The 22,607-nt window shown below is 41.3% G+C and overlaps 1 long non-coding RNA gene across 1 annotated transcript in view; it reads left to right on the top strand.

Moving 5' to 3' along the window:
• Positions 1–22,223, top strand: part of LOC114673575 (uncharacterized) — a 33,863-nt gene extending 11,640 nt beyond the window's left edge. The window contains exons 4-5 of the long non-coding RNA XR_013407655.1: positions 13,130–13,295; positions 20,791–22,223. This is a non-coding gene — a long non-coding RNA (uncharacterized LOC114673575). The remainder of the gene's footprint in view (positions 1–13,129; positions 13,296–20,790) is intronic.
• The last annotated feature ends 384 nt before the right edge of the window (positions 22,224–22,607 follow it).

Raw genomic sequence — 22,607 nt, 5'->3', positions numbered from 1 at the left:
ATATCTTCTATGGGGCAATGTCTTTTTAGATCTTTTGCTCATTAAAAAAAATTGAGTTGTTTTTAATTGAGCTGTAGGAGTTCATTATATGTTTGTATATTAATCCCTTGTCAGATGCTTGATTTACAGATATTTTTTCTCATTCTGTGCATTGCCTTTTAACTCTGTTGATTGTGTTTTTTCATGCACAGATCAAGTCAGATTTTAACATTATATATTAGCTTCTATAATTTGATATTTGAACACTTTTTCTCATACTGACCACCTTGGTTTCTAATAATATCAAAATATTTGCTTTCTCCTAAAAATACACAAAATAGCCACAAAATCAAAGTGCTATATTTACTGCTAAAAATAAGATACAGTATGAAGTTCGATATGTCTTTGAAATTCTTTTTGTCCTTAGAATATACAGTGGTAAGATGTATATCTTATACAGTGTTCAAAATTCATTCAAAATTCTTGTCTCTGTGTGGCTATATTACCAATTCAATACAGAGTTTGGGTAATTCATTTCAGTCTGTTTTTAATTTTAGTGTTTGCTTGGTTTTTCTTTTCTTTTTTTTGACATGGACTCTCGCACTGTCATCTGGGCTGGAGTGCAATGGAGTGATATCGGCTCACTTCAACCTCTGCCTCCTGGGTTCAAGGGATTCTCCTGCCTCAACCTCCCGAGTAGCTGGGATTACAGGCATGTGCCACCATGCCGGGCTAATTTTTTGTATTTTTAGTAGAGGTGGGGTTTCACTATGTTGGCCAGGCTGATCTCGAACTCCTAACCTCGTGATCCACCTGCCTTGGCCTCCCAAAGTGCTGGAATTACAGGTGTGAGCCATCATGCCCGGCATTGGTTTTTCTTTAAATATGTAAAATAGTTACATGGATTAAAAAGAAAATGTCTATAAAAAGATATATTCAGAAAAGTCTTGCTTCCATTCCTATCTCTTTTACCCCATTCCCCAAACTCTTACCCCAGAGGTTTTTTATTTGACCTTCCAGTATACATTTATGCAAAATTAAGCTATATATTTATATGTTTATATTTATATTCTTATTTCCCCCCATTCCTTACATGAAATATAACAATACTGGAATCTTGAAGCAATTTACTTTAAGTGCATGAATCTTAAACTCTCTATTTAAAAAAATCTGCAAATAAGGGTCATAATAACCTCATGAACTTAAGAAATTGTTTGTTCTAAATGGTAAATTATGAATACCTATTTAAAAATAAGATGGAAATGAAGGATATTCATTGTATCATCATGGAAATGTATTACTATCTTACGTTGGTTGTTCTTATTCTCCTTCCCTGTCTACGGTAAATATACAGCTGCCTGAGAGAATGGATTTACAAGCCTATATTCCCATAGTACTTGGCTCATAAACCAGTTTCCCATTCATCTCATTGTTTTACAGTTATTTATATGTCTTTTCCCCCAATAGTGTGTGAGCTCTGAGAGCAGGGAGCATATATCCTATTCTTTTTTGTATGTCAAGCCGCATGCTACAGGGGAAAGTTCATTGTCTTTGGAATCTTGGCTCTATCACTTCCCAGCTGCATGAGTTTGTGCATGTTACTTCACCACTGTGGACTTCAGTTTTCTCATTTACAAAAAAGTAATATCCTCTTGCAGGACTCTTGATAACACTAAATGAGACCGTGTAAGTAAAGGGCCCCATGAGTGGTCCACCATCCTCTGAGCTTCCAATGCTATGGCGCCAATATTTTGTTTGTTCCTAGATTCAACTTCCCTTTCCACTGTGACATTAGCTCTTTCGATAAATTCTACCTACGTTTTGTTTATTGTCTTATCCCAACCAGTCAAAACCACCATGATATGCCTGTACTTGCTCTATTGAGAATAGATGTTCTTTCTTTCCAATTTATAGCAAAGATGGAGTTAGTGTAGGGGGTGAGTTGGTAACATCTGTTTCACAACTCTAGGGAGCAACGTTCTCACAGACCAGGGTGAAAGATGGCCCCTGAGAGACTGTGCAACTTGACAGCCTGGCTTTCTATCCTCCAACCTACACACCTATCTGTTTCTAAGCCGTTTTTTACTACTTTTTCTTTACCTCTTCTACCTGTGCTTAGGAACTCATGCTTTCCCTTTAGCATCAAGCTTCTGGAGAAGTTATTTACTCCATTGCTCCCCTTTTATTGGCAATTTTCTTCTTCTTTTCCATTCACTCTTCAATTAATTGCAGTCTAGCTTTTGGTTTCCCTAGATTGAAACACATTCCAGAAAAATCAGTTTAATTTGGACTTGCTCACTGAAACCTTTCATCACTGTATTACATTGGATTCATACCTCTCCCAACCCCAATTCCATATCCTCCTTACCTGATTTAGTTTTCTTCAGAGCACTTATTCAATACATTAAATCTTCACATATTTATTTGCTTATTGTCTGTGTTCCCTGCTAGAATGTAATCCTAGAGGGCAGGGATTTTCCTTTTTTTTTTTTTTTTTTTTGAGACAGAGTCTTGCTCTGTCGTCCAGGCTGGAGTGCAGTGGCATGATCTCTGTTCACTGCAAGCTCCGCCTCCCGGGTTCACACCATTTTCCTGCCTCAGCCTCCTGAGTAGCTGGGACTACAGGTGCCCGCCACCACGCCCGGCTAATTTTTTGTATTAGTAAAGACGTGGTTTCACCGTGTTAGCCAGCATGGTCTCGATCTCTTGAACTCGTGATCTGCCCACCTCGGCCTCCCAAAGTGCTGGGATTACAGGCGTGAGCCACCGTGCCTGGCCGAGATTTTTATTTCTTATTTTGTTCACTGCTTTATCCCAGTGCCTTGAATAGGAGATGCACCTAATGGGTGCTTCATGCATATTCACTGACTTGAACAAATAAATGTATTTTCTTATCTCCACATTCATTGTGTCCTTTTCCATGTCCTCCTTGACTTCTCAGGGACACTTGACACTTGCTTCCATGTGCTTCCATGACCACACTCTCTCTTGGGTTTCCTCCTGTTTTCATACCACTTTCTTATTTCCCTTTGCCAGCTTCTTTTCTTGTTACTCTTAAATATTGGCCATTCTGGTGTTGTCCTTGTTCTCTTTCTCTTCCTATGCTACGCTTTTCCAGACAAGCTTCTCTACACTCGGGGATTTGAATACCATGCACAAGGTGAAAATTCTCAAGCATGTATTTCCAGCTCTTGACTGTGCTCCTTCCATCATTGAAATGGCCCCTCCCATCTTAAATCCCAACACATTGTTTTCTCCCCAGACTGCTCTGTATTTAGGTTAAGAACCAACACACAACTGATTCCCCAAATCAGAAACTCAAGAGTCACCTTGAACTCCTTGCTCTCACCAGCACTCTGAAGCAGTAGGACACCAAGCTGCCCATGTTATCCCGGCTCGCTCTCTGCCCACTGCACCATCTTATCATTTCTAGCTTGTCCTGTTTCACTCACTCTCTAAAATTCCCTTGCTTCTGTCTTGCCTCCCTCTAATTCATCCCACACGTGGCAGCCAGAGCATTCATTTAAAAATGCCAAACTGCTCATGTTTCTCCCCTTAAAGAGTTCCCCTTTTTGTGATTCTTAGCTGTCTGCAGAAATCATCCAAACTTCTTGGCACAGTATGGAAGGCCCTTCAAAATCTGTCACATCCTCTACCCTGACGCAAATATTCTGCGTGTGGTATGGACGACTTGTAATTCTTTAAAGAAGCCACACTCGTTCTTATGTCCTTTGTACATTGCTGTTCCCAGTGTACTTTGTACGTGCTTTTCCCAATGCACAGATGCTCTTCCATGCTTTGTCTATCTGGTGACTCCTACTCAGGTCTTCCCTGATATCCCCAGGCAGAAACAGAAGATTCCTCTGCGTCCTCTCCTACAAGTACTTCATTTACAGCACTGATTGCATTGGCAGGAATTGCTTTTCATATGTCTATCTTCCTGAAGCATCTGTGAGCCCCAGGAGGGAATAAACTTCATCCTAACCATCTTTTTGAATTTTTTTCTTGGCACAGAATGTTTATTCCGGTATATTAAGTTGAACAATAAAAATACTACTCTTCATCATCACCTCACATTTAACATGAAATTCTCATTTAAAATGTTCCTAAGATACTTTCTCAGTGGTCCAGCATTGGGCGGTTGCTATTCAGTGCAGAAAGGGAGATGCCACCTAAGTGTGGTGGCAGAGTGTGGCTTGTCACCCACCAAGAGGCCCGAGTTATTGTCTCTTGGCCTCTATGGACTTTGTGAGGCATTTAATCCTTCAGACTTCAGTTTCCTTAACTAAAATGAGGAGCGGAATAACCTGAGTTCTGAGATTAAACAGAAAAGTGGAACTAAAGCATCAGCCATACTCTGTTTTGGCAGCCAATTTGTAAGCTTTACCATCCTAAAATAAGCTCTGTGTATTTTATGCAATTATAATTTTGTATATTCATTTAATGTGTACCGGAGTTGTAGGCAGTCATTTTATTATTTTTATTTTTATATTTTTTAGGGTCTCACTCTGTCATGCATCCTGGAATGTAGTGGTTTGACCATAGCTCACTGCAACCTTGAACTACTGGGCTCACGCAGTCCTCCTGCCTCAGACCCCTGACTACAGGCATGCGCCACCATGTCTGGGTAATTTTTAAAGTTTTAGTAGCAATGAAATCTCACTATGTTGTCCGGGCTGTTGACAAACTCCTGGGCTCAAGCAATCCTCCTGCCTCAGCCTTCCAAAGTTCTGGGATTATAGGCATGAGCCACCACGCCTGGCCGTAAGTGGTCATTTTAGATCCTAAACTCCGTAAGGGCCAAAGGCCTTTTGACTCTCCACATATGGTTGAGTAGAGTACCTGCACTCCATATGTATCGGCTGAACTGACTTGTATAGTGTTCAAAATACCTTCATAGCAATTTCAGAAACACAAGATGAGAAGTAGATTTGCTGTGATTTTAGTTATAAATAACAGGGAAAAAATGTTTTGCTCCTGGTAAATGAAAGGCACCAGTTTATCCAAAGGACTGAGAAAGGAAACTGATGCCTTGATCTGCTAAGTCCAAATCCTTTTGATAAAATAGGGGTGGACAAATGGAAAAACCTGCCCTAGATGCCTTTGTGATATGTTTGTTATGCTCAGAGTAGGTGCTCTGTAAATACCTGTTGGATGAATGTTGCGTGACTGCAGTTCCTCTGTAGCTTTAAAGAGTTCCTAAGAGCAGCTAGCCATATCCCTTAATAGTACCTTTCTGCTGACAGGAGCCGGCTATGTATGCTGTTAGTACGGTGGTGAGATGATGAAGCAGGAGAGAGGTCAATTCTGAATAAACATCTAGGAATTTAGTAAGAGAAGTTGAGCAAAGAGCTGCATAAAACAGCTGTGGATACCAGTTAATGTAAACTTCATTCAGCTATACTAACTTTTTGAAAAACAAAGGCTGATGCCTGGTTACCTGAGCACTGACTCAGGCCCACAGGTTAATTTTGGAGAAAACATTTTATTTTGAATTAGTTTTTGTCGGGGCCAATACAATCCAGTTTTCCAGAGTTTCTAACACTCCCTATTATCTTGCTTTACTCATTTACATAACCTGTGAATCTCCTGAAACTTCTTCCTGCCTTAAAGGAAACTGAAACTAGAAAGAGAAACCTTTGGATGGCAAACTGGTCTAAAGTTACAATTTAGTCTTCAAAATAGGTTTAAGGAAGCTTTCAGAGTTGATGGGCGTGTTTCTTTAAAATTTGTTTTAAAGATTTGTTTACTGCTACGATCTGTGAAAGACTTAAAAAAGAAGGGCTCATGACGAGTGTCCAGGGCCCCTTACAGATAGGCGTATTTTCATTAAGAATTGTTGGCCCGGAGTGGTCTGCCTGTAATTATACGCAGCTCACGCCTGTAATCCCAGCACTTTAGGAGGCTGAGGCGGGCAGAGCACGAGGTCAGGAGATGGCGACCATCCTGGCTAACACGGTGAAACCCCGTCTGTACTAAAAAAAATAAAAAATAATAAAAAAATAAATTAGCTGGGTGTGGTGGCGGGCACCCGTAGTCCCAGCTACTCGGGAGGCTGAGGTAGGAGAATGGCGTGAACCCGGGAGGCGGAGCTTGCAGTGAGCCGAGATCGCGCCACTGCACTCTAGCCTGGGCGACAGAGCCAGACTCTGCTTCAGAAAAAACAAACAAACAAACAAAACAACAACAACAAAAAAATTAGCCAGGCATGGTGCTGGGCGCCTGTAATCTCAGCTACTCAGGAGGCTGAGGCAGGAGAATTGCTGGAACCCGGGAGGCGGAGGTTGCCGTGAGCCGAGAGCTCACCACGGCACTCCAGCCTAGGCTGACAACAGCAAGACTCCGTCTGAAAAAATAAAAAATAAAAAAAGAATTGTTGATTTTGTGCATTCTATGTACCAGCCTAGGTGTGTAGATGTATGGCACTTCACAGAATTTGCACAACTATGGGAGGCTCAAAGAGTAAGAACTTACTCAAGGGTACCCAAGCAGGGACTCATCCATCTCCTGATCTCGGCTCCTTGTTCTATTCATTGCTTCACGAGGTAACACATGATTTTCTACTGTATTGGGCACTGAAAGAAGGTACGCCTGTAATCCTAGCACTTGGGGAGGCCGAGGCAGGCATATCGCTTGAGGCCAGCCTAGGCAACATGGTGAGATCTTGTTTCTACAAAAAACACAAAAATTAGCTGGGCATGGTGGAGTATGCCTGTAGTCCCAGCTACTCAGGAGGCTGAGGTGGGAGGATCGCCTGAGCCCGGGAGGGCGAGGCTGCTGTGAGCTGTGATCGTGCCACTGCACTAACTCCAGCCTGGGTGACAGAATGAGACCCTGTCTCAAAAAAAAAAGAGAGAGTGATAGGAAAGGAGGGGAGAGGAAGACAGCAAGTTCATAATTTCTTTTTTTTTTTTTTTTTTGAGACGGAGTCTTGCTCTGTCTCCCAGGCTGGAGTGCAGTGGCACCATCTCTGCTCACTGCAACCTCTGCCTCCCGGTTTCATGCCATTCTCCTGCCTCAGCCTCCTTAGTAGCTGGGACTACAGGTGCCCACCACCACGCCCCGCTAATTTTTTTTTTGTATTTTTAGTAGAGACAGGGTTTCACCGTGCTTGCCAGGATGGTCTTGATCTCCTCACCTCATGATCCGCCCGCCTTGGCCTCTCAGAGTGCTGGGATTACAGGCGTGTGCCACTGCACCCGGTCCATAATTTCTTTTCTTTTCTTTCCTTCTTTTTTTTTTTTTTTTTTTTTTTGAGACAGAGTTTCACTCTGTTGCCCAGGCTGGAGTGCAGTGGCATGATCTTGGCTCACTGTAACCTCCACCTCCTGCATTCCAGCAATTATCATGCCTCAGCCTCCCAAGTAGCTGGGATTACAGGTGCCTGCCACAAGGCCCGGCTAATTTTTGTATTTTTAGTAGAGACATGGTTTCACTATGTTGGCCAGGCTGGTCTTGAACTCCTGGCCTCAAGTGGTCCACTTGTCTTGGCCTCCCAAAATGCTGAGATTACAGGCATGAGCCACTGCGTCCAGCCACAAATCCATAATTTCTAATTGAGCAGCCTAAAAAAGGTCTGCTGCAAGATTATAATAAAATAAAATTAAGTGACATTTATTGAGTGCCTACTATATGCTGACATTGTCTTAATTCTTACATGTATTAAATTAACTCACTTAATTCTCACATCCACTCTATAAGGTATTATTCTCATTTACAGATAAAGAAAGTGAGGTACAAAGAAGTTAAATAACTTTTTTGCCCAAGTTAAGGAATGTTTGAACCAAGATTTGAACCCAGGCAGTCCAACACCAAAGTTTACATATACATAAGCTATGTTGTAGCCATTTGCCTTTTATTTCATGGAGGGTGGAGAGGAGGAGAGGTTGTAGACAGTAAATTAAGTTCTATCCTGCATTTAAAATTCAATGAAATATTTCTGCTTAAAAGTCAATGATGTAATCTTTATTGGTATTTTCATTGACATTCATCATTTTTTTGATATAAGCATCCCATTATACAAATGTTCAATTCTTTTGGAGAGCTCTGGAACTGTAAATTATTTTTTGAAGCTAATTAGATGGAGACAGGCTTTGTTTATTAGAAAAACAAGAGAAAAACCATGGGCTATGCAGTTTTCAGCAGAAAAGTCACAGCCCCCCTTCCACAAAGCCACCATCTGTTTCTACTCTACCATCGCAGAATCCAGATGTTCTCATCCTCCTAGCAAATGCTTTCCAATTGGAACTTCTTGTTCAAGCAAATCAAAGCAGAGCAAAGTTTTACATAGATTGGACTTTGGCTTTTCTTGAGTCATCCATTATGAAAAAAGTGCAAGGCAATTCTGTTGCTTTCATGCTGTGGTCTCAGTCAGCAACACAGACCCGTCATTTATTATATTGAACTTCGATTTTTGTATCTCAAGGGAAAAAAAATTTAAATTTTAAGTCCGAGGTAGTATAGAAAAAAATCCTTCTAAAATAATACAGGAATCGAGAAATTGCTATGGGGTCCCTGCCCACAGTTTTAAAAATAACATTACAACAAGAGTGGGGTTTTTTTTGATCTAGCTTTTTAAAAACCAATTGATTATGAGGATTCATAAGGTGATATTCACAAGTAATGATTGTTGAAAGTTGTATGAATAAAAAGAGGATAGACATTAGCGAGTAATTTTAACTTAGTCTCCATATATTTAACATGTGATTGAAGAATAAAGGAAACTTTTGAAAAAGAAAAAAGTTGCTCCAGATTCCTAACACCTTTTTAGTTTTGGTATTCCTTTCCACCCTGTGACACTGGTGCATAATTAATGGATATAAGGCAGGACAAATGTATAGTGCTAAAGTTCTATTAGTTAGCTTAAGTTTCAGGACCCACCTTGTAAGACTACTCATGTGAAGCAGGAGACATCCCCTGACCCTATTTAAAAACAAATTTTAGTACAATTTGCTTATAGAAAATTCGTTTATGTTCTAGAGTTCAAGAGGGTATAGTGACTATTAAACTCAATAGCTGTTTGCTTCTTTTTTGTTGAAGTTATACAGACTTGGTAAAGCTTATGTCTGGCAGTATTGAAAAAGCAAGGCTGGTAAAACCAACGGCAAGGCTAGGGGATGATTGTAAATTTTGGATGGGCTAGCAGCCATCCTGAGATGGTTTTGCTACAGTTGGTGGTGGTGTGTCGATGATAGGACATGCTAACAGAGGACAAGAAGGGTGACAAGATCCAGCTGGAATCAGCTGGGCCTTGAAATCAACCTGTAGAATGGCAGATCTATGCAGAAGTATCTGCAAGTCCATATACTACTTACATTTAAGGTATTCTACGATGTTAAAGAAACAAGTAGCCAGTGTTTGTACAAGAACTCAGGACCACTATTTTTATTTCTAAATATTAAAGATAAATGGTTATCCTGTGGGCATTGAAAGGTTAACTCCAAAGACACTGGTCTGCCTGGCATCTACATTAGGCCACTGGTATAAATAATGCCAGCTAACAAGCATTGGGGCATTACCATGTGTGAGGCACTGGTGAAGATACTTCATGTGAATTTCATAATTTAATCTTTTTTTATTGTGGTAAAAAATACATAATATGAAAGTTACCATCTTAACCATTTCTTTTTTTTGTTTTGAGATGGAGTCTCGCTGTTGTTGACTTGGGCTTGAGAGCAATTACATGATCTCTACTCACTGCAACCTCCACCTCCCGGGTTCCAGCAATTCTGCCTCAGCCTCCCAAGTAGCAATTCTGCCTCAGCCTCCCACCACCACACCCTGCTAATTTTTGTATTTTTGATAGACACGGGGTTTCACCATATCGGCCAGGCTGGTCTCAAACTCCTGACCTCAGGTGATCCACCCACCTTGGCCTCCCAAGGTGCTGGGATTACAGGCGTGAGCCACCACGCCCGGCTCATCTTAACCATTTCTAAGGGTACAAGTTCAGTGGCCTTAAGTACAGTCACGTTGTACAGCCAGTTGCCAGAATATTTCATCCTTCCAAACTGAAACTCCATATCAATTAATTCCTCCATTCCTGTTCTTAGCCCCTGGCAACCACCATTCTACTTTCTGTCTCTATGCATTTGACTACTCATTATACCTCACATAAGTGGAATCATACAGTATTTGTCCTTTCGTGACTGGCCTATTTCATATATATATGAATACACACACACATACACACACACACACACGCACTGCACGCATGCACCATTTTGTTTATCCATTGATAGACAATAGGTTGCTTTTACCACTTGGCTATTGTGAATAATGCTGCTATGAACATGGGTGTGCAAATCCCTCTTCAAGATCCTGCTTTCAGTTCTTTTGAATATCTACTCAGAAGTAGAGTTGCTGGATCGCATGGTAATTCTATGTTTAATTTTTTGAGGACCTGCTATACTGTTTTCCATAATGTCTGCACCATTGTACATTTCTACCAGCAATGTATAGGCCTTCCAATTTCTCTGCATTCTCACTAACACTTTTTTATTTTCTGTTTTTGTTTTCATTTCTTAATAGTAGCTGAGAGGTTTTTCCTGATTCCAAATACACGGAGTGTTTTCCACACCAACAACCAATTCAACCAATTCTCTGGCATCAACTGGGTGTCCAGTAATTCAGTTCGGTTCTGATATGAACTTCTGAGGTTAGCACAGACCTCATAGATTAAGGACTCCTTCCTATTAGACTGTCCCCACTTTGGTTGAAAGTCGCAGGGGTCACCAATATTTCTGACTGACCAGCTATAAATTTGGAGTTTCCGCAACTCCTCAGGCTTGATAATTCACTGGAATGGCTCACAGAACTTAGGAAAACACTTTACTAAACATTTAGCTGTTTCTTATAAAGGATTCATTCAACCCAGGAACAGCCAAATGGAAGAGATGCAAAAGGCAAGGTACTGGGTGGCGGTTGGGGGTGATGGGACGGAGCTTCCATGTGCCTTCTGGGCACACCACTCTCCCAGCACCTCGATGTGTTCACCAACCCAGAAGCTCTCTGAACCTCATCCTTTAGGGGTTTGATTGGTTTCATTATGTAGGAAAGATTTATTAAATCATTGGCCATTGGTAATTAAGTTTAATCTCAGGTCCCTCCCCCTACTCCAGAGACTAGGGAGGGAAAAGGAGTGGAGGTAATGGGAGTGGCTGAAGTTTTAATGATGTAATCCCCTGGTTGGATTTTCTAGTGACTGACCCCCAACCTGAAGGTGTCTAGGGGCCCCTGCTTTGAGTCATCTCATTAGCATACAAGACAGTAAATTCCAAGAGTTTTAGGAACTTTGTGCCAGGAACCAGTGGCAAAGACCAAATATTTATTTTTTATTATACCATAGTAGCCATCCTAATGGGTGTGAGGTAATATCTTACTGTGGTTTTGGTTTGGATTTCCCTAATGATTAGTTATGTTGAGGAGTTTTTCATGTGCTTGTGGGGCATTTATGTATATCTTCTTTGGGGAAATGTCTATTCAAGCCCTTTGCCCGTTTTTAATTTGAATTATCTGGTTTTATATTGTTGAGTTGTAATTCTTTATGTATTCTAGATATAACCTTTTATTAAATATATGTTTTGCAAATATTTTCTTCCATTCTGTAAGCTCCTTACAAGTCTGTTAATCAGGTCCTTGAATGCACAGTAGTTTTCATTTTACATAGTTTGATTTATTCATTTTTACTTTTCTTGCCTGCACTTTTGGTATCACATCCAGGAAATCATTGCCAAATCCAGGGTCATACAGCTTTTCCCCTATGTTTTCTTCTTATCGTTTTTATAGGTTTAGGTCTTATGTTTAGGTCTCTGATTCATTTTCAGTTAATTTTTGTATATGATAAAAGGTAAGGGTCCAACTTCATTCTTTTGCATGTGGATATTCAGTTTTCCCAACACCACTTGTTGAAGATATTGTCCTTTCCCCATTGAATGGTCTTGGCACCCTTATCAATCATTTTTTAATCTTTACATCCACTTTGTGAGATAGATGTCTTCAGATGAGGACACTGACACCCAGAGAGGTTAAAACGCTGGTCCAAGGTCACAATGAGTAAATTGTGGAGTCAAGATTATAACCTAGACTAAAGTAAAAACTTTTGTGCATCACTGGACACTATCAGCAGAGTAAAAGACAACCCACGAAGTGGGAGAAAATATTTGCAGATCACACATCTGATAAGGGATTATTATCCAGAATATATAAAGAAGTCTGAGAATTCAACAACAAAAAGCCAAACAATCCAATTCAAAAATGCGCAAGAAACTTGAATATATGTTTCTCCAAAGAAGATAGATAAATGGCCAATAAAAACACCTGAAAAGGTTCTCAACATCCTTAATCATTAGGGAAATACAAATCAAAACTACAATGAGCCACCTCTTCACACCAATTAGGATGGCTGGTATCAAAAAACAGAAAACAACAAGTGTTGGTGAGGATATGTAGAAGTTGGAACGTTTGTGTATTGCTGATGGAAATGTAAATGGTGCAGCCGTGTGGGAAAACAGTATGGCAGTCCCTCAAAAAACTAAACATAAAATTACTATATGATCCACTTCTGGATGTATATATATAAAAGCATTGAAAGCAGGAACTCAAATAGATATTTGTTTACTGACATTTTTAGAAGCATTATTCACTGTAGGCTACAGGTGGAAATAACCTTAATGTCTACCGACAAATGAATGGACAAACAAAATATTATATATATATATATATAATGGAATATTATTAAGCCTTAGAAAGGAAGGAAGTTCTGACACATGCTACAACATGGATCAACTGTAAGAACATATGCTCAGTGAAATAAGCCAGACACAAAAGGACAAATACTGTATGCTTCCACTCATATGAGGTACCTGGAAAAGCCAAATTTATAGAAACAGGAAGTAGACAGGTGGTTGTCAGGGGTTTGGGAAGGGAAGAATTGGGAGTTCATGTTTAATGAGTAAAGAGTTTCATTCAGGAAGATGAAAACGTTTTGCAGATGGATGGTGGGGATGGTTGCAGGACAATATGAATGTACTTAATGCCACTGAATTGCACATTTAAAAATGGTTAAATTGTAATCCAGGCAATTTCCTCCACAGCCTACAGTCTTAACCCCAGTATTATAGCTGCCTCTCTGGTGTGTGGCTTCTTACAGATTTTCAACTACCATTAATGTGGTGGGTGCCCTGCCTCATCCACTGAAATGTCCTCTTCAGCCTGACTATATGGAAGTCCAGTCTGACTTGCACCTGCTCAGTCTTTTGGCTTTGTCTTCTGGATCCCTGAGATGTCCCAGCCAGCGGAGATCAGAACAAACATTGGTAATCCCTTAGATTGGTATTCTGGTTTTCCCTTATTACTTGCTTTACTTTATCCCAGTCAATCTGGCTTTTAGAACTGTGCTTTTTGAAGTTTATCCACCATTTTTAGACATTATGTACTGGGAAGAGTCACTCATGTTTAGTTCTCAATATTGCCTCTGAATTATCTGAGATGCTCTTTTCTAATATTACTTCTAACACCTGGGACTCTTTTCTAATATTACTTCTGACACCTGGGCTAACATGGTGAAACCCCATCTCTACTAAAAATATAAAAAGTTAGCCAGGCATGGTGGCAGGTGCCTGTAGTCCCAGCTACTCGGGAGTCGGAGACAGGAGGATCACATGAACCTGGGAGGCGGATGTTGCAGTGAGCCAAGATCACACCACTGCACTCCAGCTTGGGTGATGGAGCGAGAGGCTGTCTCAAAAAAAAAAAAAACTAAATGTGATAGTAGATATTGAACATCTTGCATCTTACAGACTTTTTGCTAAACATAGCTTTTAAATACACACATTTATTTTTACTCCTGCTGAAACCCTGCAAAAATGACAATAAAGGAATACAAAAAGGCATGCATGCCCAAGCCCAAGTAAAATGGGAAAAGTAGAAAACAGTTAAAGAAAAAAAAAAAAAAAAGAGAGATGTCATCAAAGTGTTAGAGAATAGAAATTGAATGCAGAATGCAGAATGAATTGGAAGCAGAGCAGATACTCAATTAGTACTCACTGTTCCACTCTCACATAACCCCATTGATTATTTACAGGCAGTGTCTGTTCTGTGCTCCTGCCCTCCTTATAATTAAATATTTTCATGGTCATCCCTGAACAGAGGAATGGTAATTGACTTAGCAAGTTGAAACCTAAACCTAAGAAAGCTAAACCTAACTGCCTGAGGAGAGGGATGCCAAGGAGAGGGAACCAATTTGTTCCAGACTGCACTGGGAGAGTTCAGGATTTGGTAGCAAACATCATACAGAGTTGGGCTGAGGAGGAAAGGCTCAAAACAGGGAGATTTAGATTCAGAATCAGAATTCTTATCTGCAACTCTGAAGTCAAATAAGACAATGAAACAACTCTTTCAAAATGTAGGAGAAAATGTTTTCCAATGAAGTATTCAATACCAATTAAACCATTAATCACAATATTCTTAGATACGAAAGGTCTCACAATTTTACTTTCTATGTTCTGTTTCTTGTTAAATTACCAGATAATGTGTCCTATGAAAATGGGAGACAGAGAGGGAGAAAGAGAGAGAAACAAATTTCTGTTGTTTTAAACAATCCAGTCTGTGGTATTTTGTGTTATGGCAACCCCGCAAACCAATACAACAGGGTTAGCAAACAAGCCTCAAAGCTACATTTACAGAGCATATCTTATTCTTTAGACTGTGTATTTAGTTGGGAGCTTTGATAAGAGGCTGATGGAGATTTTAGGGATAATTTATGTCTCCCGAAAGTATCACTTGGTATTGCCACTGGCTAGATCCCAAACTGGATGAATCCAGTGAAATGAATGTGTTTTAAAGTTATTTCACATGCATAAGCTTGTTATGCAATATATTTTAGAGAAGTAACATCTCTACGCCACTGTGTAGTAAAGGCCTTGAGTGTTTCTCTTCTTCATCAAAGAGGCAGATATGAAGCCTGGAGAAGTAGGTCTCTGAGCCCATCCTTCTAATAAAGCTTAATAAGACTGGCTACAGTAAGGCATCACTCATTGACATCTCATGTCTCTGTTTTAGGTCTGACTCTTTAATACTTAAAATAAAATGATTTAATCTCTTCTTCTACCTCATTATTTGCTTTTAAATTTACCAATTCTCCTTAGCCTAATTTCTTTTAGCTGTCCTGGAAAGACCTTTCAATAACTCACAGAAAACCATCAGCCCCATCCCCCCCCCCCAAAAAATAACAAATTAAGACCTCAGAATTATCACTTGGTAATTAACTTGAATTTTTGTTCTTTTTTTTTTAAGATGAAAATTCATTTGTTTTTGTAGATGCCATAAGCTCAAATTCTACTTCCAAAATATGTTTCAATCTGCCCAGGTCTTCTCATCTCTAGCCTAATGGCATGTCCCTCTCTCTGAAGATTTACTACAGGAGCTTCTTCTGTTCCCCTTTTTTCCGTTCCCTTCCCTTCCTTTCCCCGCCCTTCCCCTCCCTTCTTTTCTTTTCTTTCTTTCTTTTTTTTTTTTTTTTTGAGACAGAGTCTCGCTCTGTCGCCCAGGCTGGAGTGCAGTGGCCGGATCTCAGCTCACTGCAAGCTCCGCCTCCCGGGTTCACCCCATTCTCCTGCCTCAGCCTCCCGCGTAGCTGAGACTACAGGCGCCCGGCACCACCCCCGGCTAATTTTTTTGTATTTTTAGTAGAGACGGGGTTTCACCATGTTTGCCAGGATGGTCTCGATCTCCTGACCTCGTGATCCGCCCCCCTCGGCCTCCCAAAGTGCTGGGACCACAGGCATGAGTCACCGCGCCCGGCCTTCTCTTCTCTTTTCTTGACGCTGTCTCACTCTGTCACTCAGGTTAGAAAGCAATGGCGCAATCTCGGCTCACTGCAACCTCCACCTCCCGTGTTCAAGTGATTCTCCTGCCCCAGCCTCCTGAGTAGGTGAGATTACAGGCACTCGCCACGATGCCCAGCTAATTTTTGTATTTTGTTTTTAGATGGAGTCTCACTCTGTCCCCTGTTTGGAGTGCAGTGGCGCGATCTCGGCTCACTGCAACCTCCAACTCCCTGGTTCAAGTGATTCTCCTGGTTCAGTCTCCTGAGCAGGTGGGATTACAGGAATGCACCACTACGCCCAGCTAATTTTTGTATTTTTAGTAGAGACGGGGTTTCACCATGTTGACCAGGATTGTCTTGATCTCCTGACCTCATGATCCGCCTGCCTTGGCCTCCCAAAGTGCTGGGATTACAGGCCGGGGGCCACTGCACACCACTGTGCCTGGCCTAATTTTTGTATTTTTAGTAGAGACGAGGTTTCACCAGTTTGGCCAGGCTGGTCTCGAACTCCTGACCTCATGTGATTCACCCACCTCAGCCTCCCAAAGTGTTGGGATTACAGGCATTAGCTACTGCGCCCAGCCCTTTCCCCTTTTATATTTGCATTCTCTCCACAGAAAACAATGAACCGTATGACTCTACTTCCTAAAACTATTCATCAGGTGCACATGCTTAATGTGGCTTATTAGGCTGTTCTTAGCTGGACTCCAGCCATTCTCATCACCTACCACTATTCTTTTCTTTTTTTTTTTTTTTTTTTTTTTTTTTTGAGACGGAGTCTTGCTCTGTCACCCAGGCTGGAGTGCAGTGGCCGGATCTCAGCTCACTGCAAGCTCCGCCTCCCGGGTTTACGCCGTTCTCCTGCCTCAGCCTCCCGAGTAGCTGGGACTACAGGCGCCCGCCACCTCGCCCGGCTAGTTTTTTTGTATTTTTTAGTAGAGACGGGGTTTCACCGTGTTAGCCGGGATCGTCTCTCGATTTCCTGGCCTCGTGATCCGCCCATCTCGGCCTCCCAAAGTGCTGGGATTACAGGCTTGAGCCACCGCGCCCGGCCACCACTATTCTTTTCAAACACTGTACTCTAGTCACATGGTCTCAGGTTCGTCAATACATCAAAGCTTTTCCTCCTCAGGGCCTTTGCACAAGCTGTTCCTCTTACCTACCATGCTCTTTTCTCCACTGTTTAGTCTCTTCTATAATTACGGTTACATTTCAGTTGTTTTGTCTATAGGTTAGAAAAGTTAAAAGCCAATAAATAGCATTTAAGAAATTATTTTGTGCATGTGAGTCATTATGAAAACAAGTAGTAGTTGGGCGTGGTGGCTCAGGCCTCTAATCCCAGCACTTTGGGAGGCCGAATCGGGTGGATCACAAGGTCAGGAGATCAAGTCCATCCTGGCTAATACAGTGAAACCCCGTCTCTACTAAAAATACAAAAAATTAGCTGGGCGTGATGGTGGGCTCCTGTAGTCCGAACTATTCGGGAGGCTGAGGCAGGAGAATGGCGTGAACTCAGCTCTTGCAGTGAGCCGAGATCGCACCACTGCACTGCAGACTGGGCGACAGAGCGAGACTCCGTCTCAAAAAAAAAAAAAAAAAAAGAAAAGAAAGTAGTAAGATTGGACCCGTTAAATAAAACTTCCACTCTGCTGGGCGCGATGGCTCACGCCTGTAATCAAACCACTCTGGGAGGCCGAGGCAGGCAGATCACAAGGTCAGGAGATTGAGACCATCCTGGTTAACACGGTGAAACCCTGTCCCTACTAAAAATACAAAAAAATTAGCCAGGCGTCGTGGCAGGCACCTGTGGTCCCAGCTAGTCGGGAGGCTGAGGCAGAAGAACGGCGTGAACCCGGAAAGCGAAGCTTGCAGTGAGCCGAGATCGCGCCACTGCACTCCAGCCTGGGCGACAGAGAGAGACTCCGTTTCAAAAAAAAAAAAAAAAATTCCACTCTTAGGTATTTACCCAAGAGAAATAAAAGCATACGTCCACAAAAAGACTTGTACTTAAATATTCATAGGGCTTTATTCCTAATAGCCTCAAGTTGTAAACAACCCAAATTCTGTCAGCAGAAGAATGGATAAACAAAGTGTGCTATATTGTACAGTATACTATTAGTCAGCAAAGCAAGCAAACCTTGAATACATGCAACAACGTGAGCCTCCAACATAATATATTGAACAAAAGAAGTCAGATAATATATTAATAGAAGAGTGCTTATGGTATGATTTTTTTTTTTTTTTTGAGATGGAGTCTTTCCCTGTGGTCCAGGTTGGAGTGCAATGGCACGATCTCCGCTCGCTGCAACTTCCGCCTCCTGGGTTGAAACGATTCTCCTGCCTCAGCCTCCTAAGTAGCTGGGATTACAGGTGCCCGCCACCACACCCGGCTAATTTTTGTGTTTTTAGTAGACATGGGGGTTCACCATGTTTGCCAGGCTGCTCTCGAACTTCCGATCTTGTGATCTGCCAGCCTTGGCATCCCAAAGTGGTGGGATTACAGGCGTGAGCCACCACTCCTGGCCATGGTATGATTCTATCTATGTAAAGTTAAAAGCCAAGTAAACCAATCTATAGCTATGGAAATCAGAACAACTATTGCCTCTGGGTGTGTGTGTGTAGGGCGTGGACATTGGCATCAAAGGGCACAAAGGAACTTCCAGGGGTGATGCAAATGCTCTGTATCCTGCTTTGGGTTACAAAGGTGTATACATTTGTCAAAACTCATTAAACTGTAAACTGAAGAGCTGTGCTTTTTATTGTGTATGAAATATATCTCAAAGAATAGTATGATCTTATGCTTTTGTAAGTTGGCTGCTCAAAAAAGAGTTTCAAGAATCAAGTCCAATGAATCATTTTATTTTCTTTCTAGCTTCCTTCACTTCTCCTGGATCATACTCAAAGCTCATGTATGTTATTAATGAGAGAGGTTATCACACATGCCTCCCTATAGGACTCCTATTTTACATGTTATTTTATGATCTTACATATTTCATTTTCAAGCCTACATCAAATTAGAAGTAGCTGAAAAGTACAATGTGGCACATTGGTAATAGTGAGTATACCTTGAGATACCTTGACAGTGAAGGTGAAAACTAAAACCACTAAAAGTATGACCTAAGAATTAAAAACAAGGCCGGGCGCGGTGGCTCAAGCCTGTAATCCCAGCACTTTGGGAGGCCGAGACGGGCGGATCACGAGGTCAGGAGATCGAGACCATCCTGGCTAACACAGTGAAACCCCGTCTCTACTAAAAAATACAAAAAACTAGCCGGGCGAGGTGGCGGGCGCCTGTAGTCCCAGCTACTCGGGAGGCTGGGGCAGGAGAATGGTGTAGACCTGGGAGGCGGAGCTTGCAGTGAGCTGAGATCCGGCCACTGCACTCCAGCCTGGGCGACAGAGTGAGACTCCGTCTCCAAAAAAAAAAAAAAAAAAAAAAAAAGAATTAAAAACGAGTGTGGGCCTAGAGTAATTGAGACACAAATCAGACATGGCTATACATTTTTCTAGACAAAGGGCATCACATTTTATAATAGCATTCTTCCAGAAATGTTAAATAAAATGTAATATACTCTATTTTAAATGTGAGGAAGGATAAATACAGGATAAATTCCACAGAGAACAGTTTTGAAAATATTTTTGTTTTGGTGCTGAAAGGGGTGAAACATCAGCTATCTGGATTAATCCAGGCAATGATTAAAGCCACTCCATGGTAGAGTCTGGGACTGATGGTAAAAGAGCAACCTTCAAGAAAATGACTGACATTAAACAACTATGTGGAGCTTCAGGCAACTAAAACGAGTCGTGCAGTACCAACAGGCAATGACTTAGCACCATGACTGCCCACATGTCATTCTCTTATTGCTGTAATGATGCTGAATGATTCAGAGAGCATGTGCTTTCCTTGAGTCACGTGAGTGTGAGCACTTCACAGGGTGAGGCCATAAAAAGGTCTTGCTAGTTCTTCTGAAAGCAAACCATTCTAAATGGGCTCTCAGAGAGTTTTCTGGATTATTTCTTTTCTTTCTTTTTCTTTTTTTGAGACAGAGTCTCGCTGTGTTGCCCAGGCTGGAGTGCAGTGGCGTGATCTCGGCTCACTGCAAGCTCCACCTCCCAAGTTGACACTATTTTCCTGCCTCAGCCTCCTGAGTAGCTGGTACTACAGGCACCCGCCACCTTTCCCGGCTAATTTCTGTTGTATTTTTCGTAGAGACGGGGTTTCACCGTGTTAGCCAGGATGGTCTCCATCTCCTGCCCTCATGATCTGCCCGCCTTGGCCTCCCAGAGTGCTGGGATTACAGGCGTGAGACACTGCACCCAGTCTGGATTATTTCTACTCAATATTTATTTTTGTTTTTATTTTTTTATATTTTTTAGAGACAGGGTCTCACTATGTTGACCAGGCTGGTCTTGAACTCCTGGCCTTAAGTGATCCTCCCACCTCGGCTCCCCAAAACACTAAGATTGCAGGAATAAGCCACCATGCTGGGACAATTTTTTTTTTTTAGGAGATGAGGTCTCACTTTGTCACCCAGAGTGGAATGCAGTGGTAGGTCATAGCTCCCTGCAGCCTCGAATTCCTGGGTTTAAGCAATCCTCCTGTACCAGCCTCCCAGTCAGCTAGGACTACAGGCCTAAGCCACCACACTCAGCTCAATTCTCTGAAGATTTGATCATAGAAATTTTCCAGTAAACTTGAAAAAAAAAAAAGAAAAAAAACCTAATTAAATGTCCTATAACAAATACTGTACAAGGAGAGGTAAAGTATTAAAGACACTTTGTTGTGCTGAAGAAGAAGCTTGATGAGTAGAATTTTCAAATAAGAGAAAAAGGCAGAATGGCCAAGAGGAAGAGACCTTCTGATTTTAAAGACTAAAGAAAATCTTGCTGAAATTAGATAGCATAATGAAAAGAACCCTGCTAGTTTGAGGTATTGCATCCCTGAACTCAGATTTCTATTTTAATTAGATGCTGTATTTCTGCAGGAATGAAGGCCCCATGGAAGAATTCTCACAGGGAGGCAGATGCTGTTGGAAGGAGAGAGCCTGGAATGTCCGTAGTGGTCAAGAGAAATGTGTATGTGGGCGTGTGGGAGGGTATCAAGGGAAGTGATCACTGCCAAGCTGATTTGTTTTTTAACTGCCAAAGCATTCCCAGGATATTCTTCCTGGTTGCTAGGATTAGAGAGCTGGTAAGTTTCAACAATGCGTCTATCTATTCCAAGTACAAGCATTTTTTTGGTAAACAGATTTTTAATTCTAAAAAGACAAGGTTAAGATTAAGGAAACTTTGAAACAAAATGACCACTCATAATTCCACTTTGAAACAAAATGACCACTCATGATTCCACTACTCTTTAGTAGATGATATGGTATTTTTGTGTTTTCTTCTAGTCTAAATACTCTTCAACAAGACTTTTAGGTGAGTTTCCTGTTGGCATAATATCTGTTAAAGCAGCTTCTAACACTCAACAAGCTGGGAATAGTTCTCCAGGCCTGCATCACTCTGCATTTAGGTGGAAAGTTGAACCTCAGAGATAAATTATTAATACCTGCAAATAAAATTTCATGACTATTTTCAAGATTCTTAATTTCCAAAACTGCTGATCAGTGACTGTGTAGCTTGCTGAAGTAAAGGAAAGCAAACATTGTGGGTAAGAGAACCTCTCCATAGCTCTCCAGAAGGGGCCGAAGGGTCACCATCCTAACTCCCTGTTTAGGAAGAAAACTGAGCCCCAGAAAGGTTACAGAGGTAATAAGTGCTAGAGCTCAGACTCGAACGAAGGTCTTCAAAGATAAAACTTAAAATTTTAAATAACGTTAGATTTATGGAAAAGTTACAAAAATAGTGCAGAGAGTTTATGTCTAAACTTCACCCAGCTTTCCCTAATGTTAATAATTATGCAGCCATAGTTAAATGATCAAAACCAGAAAATTAACTTAATTCACACTGGTACAATACTATTAAATTACAGACCTAATTTGAATTTTATGAGTTTTCTCCCTTGTGTCTTTTTTTTTTTTTTCTGTTGGATCTGATTCAGAATCCCATACTGCATTTAGCTACCACTTGTCAGTCTTCTCCAATCTGAGAGATTGTCTCACACTCTGCCTTCCATGACCCTGACCCTTTTGAAGAGTCAGGGTCAGCACTTTGGGAGGCTGGGGTGCGTGGATCACCTGAGATCAGGAGTTCAAGACCAGCCTGACCAACACGGTGAAACCCCAAATCTATTAAAAATACAAAATAATTAGCTGGGCATGGTGGTGCATGCCTGTAATCACAGCTACTCAGGAGGCTGAGACAGAAGAATTGCTTGAACCCAGGAAGCAGAGATTGTAGTGAGGCAAGATGGTACCACTGCACGCCATCCTGGGCGATGGAGTGAGACTCTGTCTCCAAAAAAAAAAAAAAAAGAGATGGCATCTGTCAGGTCTCTCCACTGTAAACCTACTATGTTTTTCCTTTGTGATTAATAGGTACCTTGGAGGAGATACACTGAGACTATGCTAACATCCTCTTTCACCTCAAACTTTCACCCAGTGATTTTGGACTCCCAGTAGATCTTGCCTGCAACAAGTATTATTGTGTTGTCTACTGAACAATGACTTTGTATTTTCCTCATTTCTTCTGCATTTATTAATTACAGTTCTCCTGAAAGGCAGAAGTATTTATGTATTTATTCATTCACTTATTTATTTATATTGGTATGTATGGACTGATGGATATTTATTTTATTCCACTAGTTTAGAATCAAATACTATCATTATTTTCTTGGTCAAATTGTTCCAACTTTGGCCAT

The sequence above is a fragment of the Macaca mulatta genome, chromosome 17 (assembly GCF_049350105.2).
Source record: "Macaca mulatta isolate MMU2019108-1 chromosome 17, T2T-MMU8v2.0, whole genome shotgun sequence".
In the NCBI taxonomy this organism is placed as follows: Eukaryota; Metazoa; Chordata; class Mammalia; order Primates; family Cercopithecidae; genus Macaca; species Macaca mulatta.
Note: the sequence above shows the minus strand (reverse complement) of the source record. Positions and strands in the feature narration are given on the sequence as shown.